Here is a 9,812-nt window from a genome sequence, read left to right as displayed (position 1 = left end):
GGAAGCCCCATTTATTTTCTTGATCACATTAATTACAATTATTTTTAAATCTGTGTCTGATAACTGCAATAATCTGGGACACCTGTGAGTATATTTCTATTATGCTTTTTTCCCTTGGCTCTCTTTCTTGGATCCTAGTAATTTTGGATGGGATGCTTATCCCTGTGCCTGAAAGAGGGATCTGGATGAAGTTATTTTCCTCCAGAGAGGATTCACTCTATGGTCCAGCAGGCAGCTAGAGTAGGGGCAGTTTGTCTTAATCCAATCAAGGACTCAGGTGATTCAAGTTTGAGTTGTAGTGAGGCTTGATCGACCCTAATGCACCCGCTCTTAAAGATCCCAACTGAAAGCCTACAGCATTTACAGAGAGTAGCCTCCTGGTCAGTTCCTGATTTCCAGTTTTCATCTCCACAGCAACGTAAGACTGCCAAAAATTCCACTCTATTTTCCAGCTGCTTTTCTTGGCTTCTTATCCTTTCATTTTATATGACTAAGATTCACCAAGTACTTCAAAGAGAAAACCATCAACTATCAGGCTCACTTCTCTGTACCTCCCTTTTTTTCTGGAACCTTGGCTTCTGGAATCCTGGCTGATCTGGGAGCCCCACAGTCCAAGTTTTATTTCCTCAGAACTACAAGACTGCCGAGAGCTGTGATACTTTTCTGCTTCTATGAGTGTCTCAGCCTCTTTGTCAATGCCAAGAGTCACCAGATGCGAAGAGGAGAAAAGCAGCTTTCAGAATGTTGGGCTCACTTCAGTGAGCTTCTCTTCTCTCTGGCTGCACTGTGCGGCATGAGGGATCTTAGTTCCCCCACCAGGGATCGAACCCACACCCCCTGCAGTGGAATCGCAGAGCCCTAACCACTGGACTGCCAGGAAAGTCCTCTCTCTGGTATCTTGACCCTTCAACTCAGGCTGTTGCAGTGGCTCTCTGAAAACTTCAAACAGATCAATTTTAATTGTATCCATCTTTTTCAGTTGTTCTCAGTGGAAGCAGCAGTTTTCTACTAAATACTCCATCACAGGAAGTAGGAGCTGTCTCATTTCTTTTTACAACTTCATAGTACTTCACTTCATGGATGTCCTATAGCTTATTTAACTGACTCTCTACTAAGAGCCATTGGGTTGTTCCAGCCTTTTGCTGTAAAAAGTAAGGTCATGGTGAATAGCCTTCTGCATATGTCTTCATATATTTGCAGTTGAATAGTTGAGATAGAATCCTAGAAGTACAATTGCTGGATCAAAGAGTGAATGCATATGCAATTTTGCTAGATATTGCCAATTTCACTTCATAGAAATCGTACCATTTTGGGGTCCCACCTGCAGTGTATAAAAGTGCCTATTTTCACATAGTCTTGCCAAAATTTACCTTGTCAAACTTGGGAGTTTCTTTTTTCAATCTGATTGATGAGAGATGGAATCTCAGTAGTTTTGACGTGCATTGCTCTTATTGTGAGTGAGAGCTATCAGTATACTTTTTCTGTGAACTGTCTATTCATACCTTTGCTTATTTTTTAAAAAATCAGTTTGTGGATATTTTCTTTTTCAATTTTTAGGAAATCCTTATTACATTAAGTATGTGAGTACTTTGTGATACAAGTTGCAAAATTCTTCCCAATTTGTAATTATCTTGTGACTTTACTTATTTTGTTGTTGGTAATGTTGTCAAATTTCTTTGTCTAGATTTTTTTAATTAGTTAGAAATTCCCACTTTGGGGTTACAAATATAAGATTTACCCATGTTTTCTTCTGATATTGTATGTTTTTCTGTTTGTGTTTAATTTTCACTTAGATCTCGAATACATTTATAATTTCTCCTGGATTACATTGTGAGAAAAAGATCCAATTTCTTCCTTTTTCTTCATAGCTATCCATTGGGCACAACACTGTTTAAAGTTAATTTTCCCCTCTGACTTCAGTGCCTCTTTTGTCATATACTAAATTTTCCTGGACATTCTATTCTGATCCATTTGTTTATAAGTCTTTTCCTGAGCCAATACCTCACTGCTTTAATTTAGAGGATGTTAACTGTTTTACTAACTCTAATAGGATTAGCCATGCATTAAGTATTCTTTCCAAATATTTCCTGGCTATTCTTGGTTGTTTATTCTTCCATATAAACTTTATAATCAACTTGTCTACTTCCAGAAAAAAACCTGAGGAAATTTTTATTGAGATTGCATTAAATTTATAAAACTAATTTAGAGAGAAATAACATCTTTATGATGTTAAGTTTTCCTATTCAATATTAGGGTGGGGTTTTTTTTCAGTTTGCTCAAAACTATTTTTATCTCTTTCTTGAGTGTTTTGCAGTTTCCCTATTATTTTTGCACATACTAGGTTCCTATGTATTTAAAATTTTGTTATTGTATACAGGGTCTTCCCTTCCCTTATACCTTCAAATGGCTTATAATTTATATTTACAAAGGCTAGTAATTTTACTATGCTAATTTTATGTCCTGCTACTTTATTATCTTATGGTTTGTAGTACTTTTCCGTTGATTCTTCTGGTTTTTCCAGATATGCAATTATAAACAAAGAGTTTGCCTCTTCCTTTCCAGTTCTTACAAGTCTAATTGTTTTCTCTTGCTTAATTGCATTAGCTAACATTCCAGTGCAATGTTAAATCATTGTAGAGGTAGCAGGCATCTTTGTCTTCCTCCTGACTTGACTCCCTAAAGGTGTTTGACATCTGACAGTCAAATAAAAAGCTAGCTTTTGGACACACACACACACACACACACACACACACACACACATACACACACACATTTTATTAGGTTTTCAAAAAAAAGTGTTTCGGGCTTCCCTGGTGGTGCAGTGGTTGAGGGTCCGCCTGCCGATGCAGGGGACACAGGTTCATGCCCTGGTCCGGGAAGATCCCATATGCCACCGAGCGGCTGGGCCCGTGAGCCATGGCCACTGAGCCTGTGCGTCCAGAGCCTGTGCTCTGCAATGGGAGAGGCCACAACAGTGAGAGGCCCACGTACCGCAAAAAAAAAAAAAAAAAAGCGTTTCCATGCTATTTTTTCTGTGTATGCTAAACTTTTTTTTTTTTTTTTACTTTTTCAGCTGCACTGCGTGGCTTGCGGGATCCTAGTTCCCCGACCAGGGATCGAACCTGGGTCTGCTGCAATGGAGGCACGGAGTCCTAACCACTGGACCACTAGGGAATTCCCTAGACTTTTGTATTTGAAAAATTATTTGTAGAAATAGTTGATGACATATTTTGTTCTAGGCCAAGAGTAGCCCCCAATACTAGGCTCACTTTCTTGAATTTTGTCTTCTTCCAGATGTTGGTTGATAATTTCTTCTACCTTGTTAATTCTTTGATGATTTTAAAACTGCATTTTATGTTCTCTCTAGCTTTACTTTAGCTTTATCTTTAGCAAGAGGGTTGGTCTGAATCCCCTCATCTTCTGTTACCAAAAGCAGCACTCTTACTTGATGCCAACAAATTAAAAATAAGTTTTAAAAGCAATAAGGAGGAAAAAGAGAGGAAACAGATTTTTGAAGTCACATTTTTCAGTGTGTGAAAGATTTCCAGATGTGTCTGAACTACCATTTAGAAACAGGTACTTCTCCACAAAGAGATAAGAACATAAACTTTTTAAATATAAATTTATTTATTTTATTTATTTATCTTTGGCTGTGTTGGGTCTTCGTTGCTGTGCACAGGCTTTCTCTAGTTGTAGCGAGTGGTGGCTACTCTTCATTGCGGTGTGTGGGCTTCTCATTGTGGTGACTTCCTTAGTTGCAGAGCACGGGCTCTAGGTGCATGAGCTTCAGTTGCTGTGGCACATGGGCTCAGTAGTTGTGGCTCGCGGGCTCTAGAGCGCAGGCTCAGTAGTTGTGGCACACGGGCTTAGTTGCTCTGCAGCATGTGGGATCTTCCTGGACCAGGGCTTGAACCCGTGTCCCCTGCATTGGCAGGCAGATTCTTAACCACTGCGCCACCAGGGAAGCCCAAGAACATACACTTTTTGTGACTAAAAAGTAATAAAAATAATAAAATTCCCATAACATGGCCCCCCAAGGAGCATAACTTTATAGTCACGCCTTACATTTTACCCAATTTATGTATCATCTAAGCTCTCCTAGCCTTACCTATGGCACAGCAGATGTTATTCTCTTCTGAGAAAACACTAAGCTATTCCTTGATACTTATCTGCTGCTTATGCACATTTTTCCAGGGTAGTCACTCTCCTCACATACATAACAAGCAAAAAATAAACAAACAAAAGAAATAACCAAAAAAAAAAAGCAAAAGGCGCTTCTACCTTTCTGACTTGCAGGAAATGCTTGGTACTCCTTTATCGTCCCACCAAACAAAACAGGATGTGAGATCTCTTCACTGAACCACACACTTCTTTGGGACTCTGTCCCCAGCTTTCTCAATCCAATTTCTTGCATGGCCATTCAAAAGCATGCCTCATGGGTTTAACAACGGTACTTAAGAATTCAAACCAACTACTTTTGTTAGAGCTTAAAAAGCAACTACCCAGATTTTGAGTACCTGGGCAGGAGGTTAGCTAATATATTTGGAACAGGATCTGACATTTAATGGGAATTGGCAGGGCTAAAACAGCACCTGAAGGTGACAACTGTAGGGGATCTCGGGAGCGATGGAGAGGTGGACCCATTTCATGCTGGGCTCAAGGTGCTGTATTTGTGGTTTCCAATATTCAAAAATACATATCGATTATGAGAAATCTCTTCCGGAAACACAACAGACTAAGGTAATGCACACAGGCCTTCCTATCTACTGCAAACATACGGAAGAGTTGGATGTAACAGTTTTTTTTTAATGCAGTATTTCATAATCCAACTGAAAAAGAAAGAATGGGAGATGACCAGGGGCCAAGAACAAAGATAGAAATCAAAGCTAGAGCAGGGCCTGGAGTTGGAAAGTCTCACCCGCACAGGAGACGCAGCCTCCCAGTTCCAGGGGGCAGAGGAACTGGAACCAAGCCCAGGCAAGAATCTCTGAGTCTTGTTTATGAAATGGAGACTAGAAATTTCTGCACACAGGCACAAGAAGGAAACAAGGAATTTGGTCCTCTATGCATCCACTGGACTGCTAAAAAAAATGTACATATGTGCACTATAATAGGAAAATTATTTGAATAGGAAGTATAACTTCTTGCAGAGAAAAAGGAGGAAATAAAAATAACTTAAGACAATAGAAGGTAGAAAAAAGGGGATGGGGGTTATTTGTTTCCTCGGGCTGCAGGAACAAGGTTCCACACACTCAGAGGCTGAAAACAGCAGAAACGTAGCTGTTCTCTCACGGCCTGGAGGCTGCAAGACGCAGATCCCTTTTTGGAGGCTCTGAGGGAGAATCGGCCTCTCTCCTGGCCTCTGGCGGTGGCCGACAATCCTTGGCGCTCCTCGGCTTGTACGCGCATCCCTCCAACCCCTGCCTCAACCGTCACCGGCCTGCCTCTGTGTCTCCGTGTGTCTGAATCTCCCCTTCTTACAAGGACACCAGTCATTGGATTAGGGCCCAACCTAATCCAGAACGACCTCGCTTTAACCTGCAAGGAGCCTATTTCCAAAGAAGGCTTTATTTACAGGTTCCAGGTGGACACGAATTTTGGAGCGACACTATTCAACCCAGTACTGGGGGGTTAAACAAAAAGGATCATAATCACCTGGGGGAACAGGTTAAAAACACAGATTCTTAGTTCTGACCTGCCTGAGATTCTGAGTCAAGTCGACTGAAATAAGGAAGGGCCCCAAGTTTGCATTTAGCACCCCAGTGACTCTGCACACTGAGTTAGCAGGACAGATCACCAGATAACCCAAAGTGCTCTGCTGGGGGGCCAGTAGGGTGGAGCGGGGGAGGGGGGGAGGGGAGGGGCCGGGAGGCACGTGGCTCTTGAGGGGGAATTAAAGGCAAGAGGAGGGCTTCCCTGGTGACGCAGTGGTTGAGAGCCCGCCTGCCGATGCAGGGGACACGGGTTCGTGCCCTGGTCCGGGAAGATTCCACATGCCGCGGAGCGGCTGGACCCGTAAGCCATGGCCGCTGAGCCTGTGCGTCCGGAGCCTGTGCTCTGCAACTGGAGAGGCCGCAGCAGTGAGAGGCCCGCGTACCGCAAAAAATAAATAAATAAATAAAGGCAAGAGGAGGTGACCAGGCAAGGTGATCCGCATTTGCAGCAGCACAGAGCCTGGAGCTCTGCTCCCCCAGTGGACCCAAGATTCGAGATGGGGAGGGAGAGGGTGAGAAAGGCCAAGGCCTTGGGTTTCTTCCTGTGTTTCTGTTTTTGGTCTGGGGAGGAGCTCTAAGAGCTTCTTTTTAGATGTAATCATTAGTGAGTGTGGAATAACTTGACAACACTTAGTGCAAGACTTGTTACGTGTTTTGCTTTGCATTGTTTTGTCTAATCCAAATGAGCAGTGACCCTGAGCCTCTCCACCACGGCTGGTGAGACATTCCGTCTTAGTCATTGCAGGCCAACCCATCTCCCTCTCTCTCTCCCAAAGGGTCCTACACAACCCAGGAACCTCAGCGAAAGCCTTAGCTCTTCAGTCCATCAGGGCTGCCTTTGAGATGCTCACCATTCAGCCCCGTGAGATCCACTCCCAGCATCACTCCCTGGGCCCACCGTGCTCACAGAAAACCTGGCTGCACTTTGCAAAGCCAGAGCTTAGCCTTCAGATCCCCAGTACCGCAGGTCACCCCCATCAGGGGCCTGCCACCTCCCAGGGCTGTGTAAGAACAGGATGAGGGCTCTGCTTTCAGTCCTTGGGAATCCAGCTGCGTGCCCCGCGGGTCACTGGCTCACTTTCCCCAAATGTCCCTTCCCTCCCAACCTCTTGCAAGTCCTTCTCCCTATTGGACAATCAGAACCCCAGTGAGCCCAACATGCTGAGCCCCTCCTGGGGTGAGGCAGGGCCAGCGCTACAGGACACAGAGGCCGGCTAACCCTTTCTCCATTACTTTATCCTACCACATATGCTCATATAAGTCAGGGCTACACCTTGTGTTCGTATTTGAACGTGTACTTATTTCCCTTTGTGCTGAATGACGTAAGGTGATTTGGATGCTTTAAGCAAAAAAGAAATTGTTTCCCTTCTCTAAGCAACAAGGCGGGGGGTCCAGGATTTGGCACTATCATGTCCATGGCCAAGCTGCTTTACCTCCTTAAACCTCAATTTCTTTACCTGTAAAGCAAAGATAACGTTTTCCTTGCCCTTCTCATATTCACAAAGCTTAGGAAGGCAATATATGAAAAAGGACTTTGCAAATCAAAGGCACTTTCTAGCGACACAGAGCCTTCCGGTTCCACGGCATCTCACCCAAGGTGTGGGTCCTGCTCCCACAAGTCAACACGCGGGCCTTTGGACCAACCGTCTTCCCATCTGCCTCTCATGAGACTGACCAGCTTCTAGAGTCATACGCCGGGAGGTGGAGTTCAGATGCCGTTTGTGAGCGCTCCTGTTTCTCTGACTACAAGCCCTCATCAGAGGGACCGTAAATATTGTCGCCTGGCCCGCCTCAGCTTTAGATGGAGTGGAAAGAAGTCCTGGGTGGCCCAGAACAATCCTGGTTTTTATATCTGTCCTGGCCCAGTGATGAATAATCCCCCATCCCCTTCCAGTTTAATCAACGATTTATACGCGCTCACTTAACTGCTTTAAGTAAAGAGGATTAGGTTAAATACTTATGGTGCAAAACAGGGTGCCATATAATTACCAAACCCGTCAACATCCTTTTAATGGAACACACCCCTGAGAGGAAGCGCAACTAGACTCACTGGCTAATTCTTGAAATCTGTCGCCATCTTGTGGTTAAAAGTTGCTGTTTGACAGGCTATTTGGACCTTTTCAGAAGGGATGGAAGAGTAACGGACACAGAAGACACAGAAAGAATCAGGGGCTTGCAAAATAAGCATCTCACTAACATACACTTTTGTGTTTGTTGATTAAAGAAAACGGTAAGCATTGTCAGGAGACGCTGATAAGGCCGAATTAAGCCTCTCAGATTAGACTCAGATTCTGACTCAAAAGATTGAATATATGCAGCTTGTGGGTTACAACGTCATTTTGATATAAGTTCTACCTTATACTGATATATTGATTAATTCAACATAGGGGATGATGGCACTTCATCAAATAAATGCACCAAGAAGTGTTTAACTCTTGTCTGGAGGAGAAGAGGACCAGTCTATGTAACAAAGGAACTGCCTGGAAAGGGGTCGGGTAGTGTTCAAAGTCGCTCCCCTGAGAAAATGACTTTGAGCTGAAATCTGACGAATGACTAGGAGAAGGGGGGCGGGGGGAGGAGCCAGTGCAGGGACCCAGGGACAGGGGTGCCGGTGATCTCCGAGTATGTGTGTAGCTGAGAGGAGGCTCACCTGCTGTAAGTGTAGGTGGTGGGGAGGCCAGTGGTGGGAGAAGGTGCCTGACAAGCTGGTGAATGAAACCCTGCAGCGTGTCCTGGGCGTGTTGAGGATTTTCCACCTTTTCTCTAGGACAGTGGGAAGCCATTCCCACGATATAAGCAAGGAGTCGACACGGCCATATTTGAGTTTCAAAAAGATCACTCTGGCAACAAGGAGGAGAGAAGGCTGGAGAGGGGCTGCCGTGGATTTGAGACAGCCACTATCACAGGATCCAGGTGGGCATCAGAGCAGTGGGGTCTGGGCGCTATTCTACATGTTTGTGTGTGTTCACTTATTCAATCCTTACAGAAGCCCTGAGATAGGTACTACGATCATACCCATTTTACAGATGAAAAATGAGGCACGCAGAGGTCGCAATTCCAGAGGCCACCCTCATGACTGCTACACTTCATTGCCTACAGAGGGTAATAGGAAAATGGACGAAAGTAGAGAAGGCTCCAAGAGCTATTTCAGAAGTAAAGTCAACCAGACTTGATGTGTTGAATAAGGGACCCAAAAGACCGGTCAAGAGGGACTTCCCTGGTGGTCCAGTGGCTAAGACTCCACGCTTCCAATGCAGGGGGCAAGGGCTCGATCCCTGGTGGGGGAACTAAGATCCACATGCCACAGGGCACAGCCAAAAAGTAAAAGAAACAAACAAACAAAAAAGAAAGGTCAACAGTGACACCTAGTTTGTCAACTTTACAACGGTCGACAGGCAGGCTGGTATGACCCCAGTATCAGAAGCGGCTTCAGATGCTGGGTGAGACCAGTGTTTAAGACAACCAAGAGGGGATACTGAGAAGATCACTGGCTCAAGAGACAGGAATGTGGCTCCACTGGTCAAGAGGTGGCAGCTGAGGACACAAACAGGGCTGCCCGAGGAGACAGGAAGGAAAAGGGGGTGAGAACCTAGCCCCAAGGAACTCTGACATTTCACTGCAGGATACGCCTGAAATGAGAGGAAGGATTAAAACCAGTAAAGCCAGAATTTAGTATCATTAGAGCCAAAGGAGAAGAAGGTTTCAAGGAGCGAGCAAGAGATGAGCAACCACACGAATGCTGTTGGGAAGTCAGGCAAAGCTGAGGGCTGGAAAATGTCCTTCAGATTTCGCGCCAGGGTCATGGAGACACCTACTCAGAGAAGTCTGGTGTGACGTGGCAAGGCAGGGGCCACTGGCAGCTGAGGGGACAGAGTAGGCGGGACCTTTCCTTCTTTCAAGATAGAATATATTTACTGAATACGTTTAGATGTTGGAGAGAGCGATCCAGACGACAGAGAGCAATTGAGTGTACAGAAGAAATAACTGACAGTGTTAACTTGCTGAAAAGGTAGAACGGGATCCAAAGCACAGGAGAAATTCGTTTCAGATAGCAGAGGGGTCTGTCCTCTATCGTAGGAGGGAAGGAGAGGGTCGGAA

This window comes from Monodon monoceros, unplaced genomic scaffold (genome assembly GCF_005190385.1).
Source record: "Monodon monoceros isolate NGI ecotype Baffin Bay Population unplaced genomic scaffold, NGI_Narwhal_1 Super_Scaffold_3, whole genome shotgun sequence".
Taxonomy (NCBI): Eukaryota; Metazoa; Chordata; class Mammalia; order Artiodactyla; family Monodontidae; genus Monodon; species Monodon monoceros.
Note: the sequence above shows the minus strand (reverse complement) of the source record.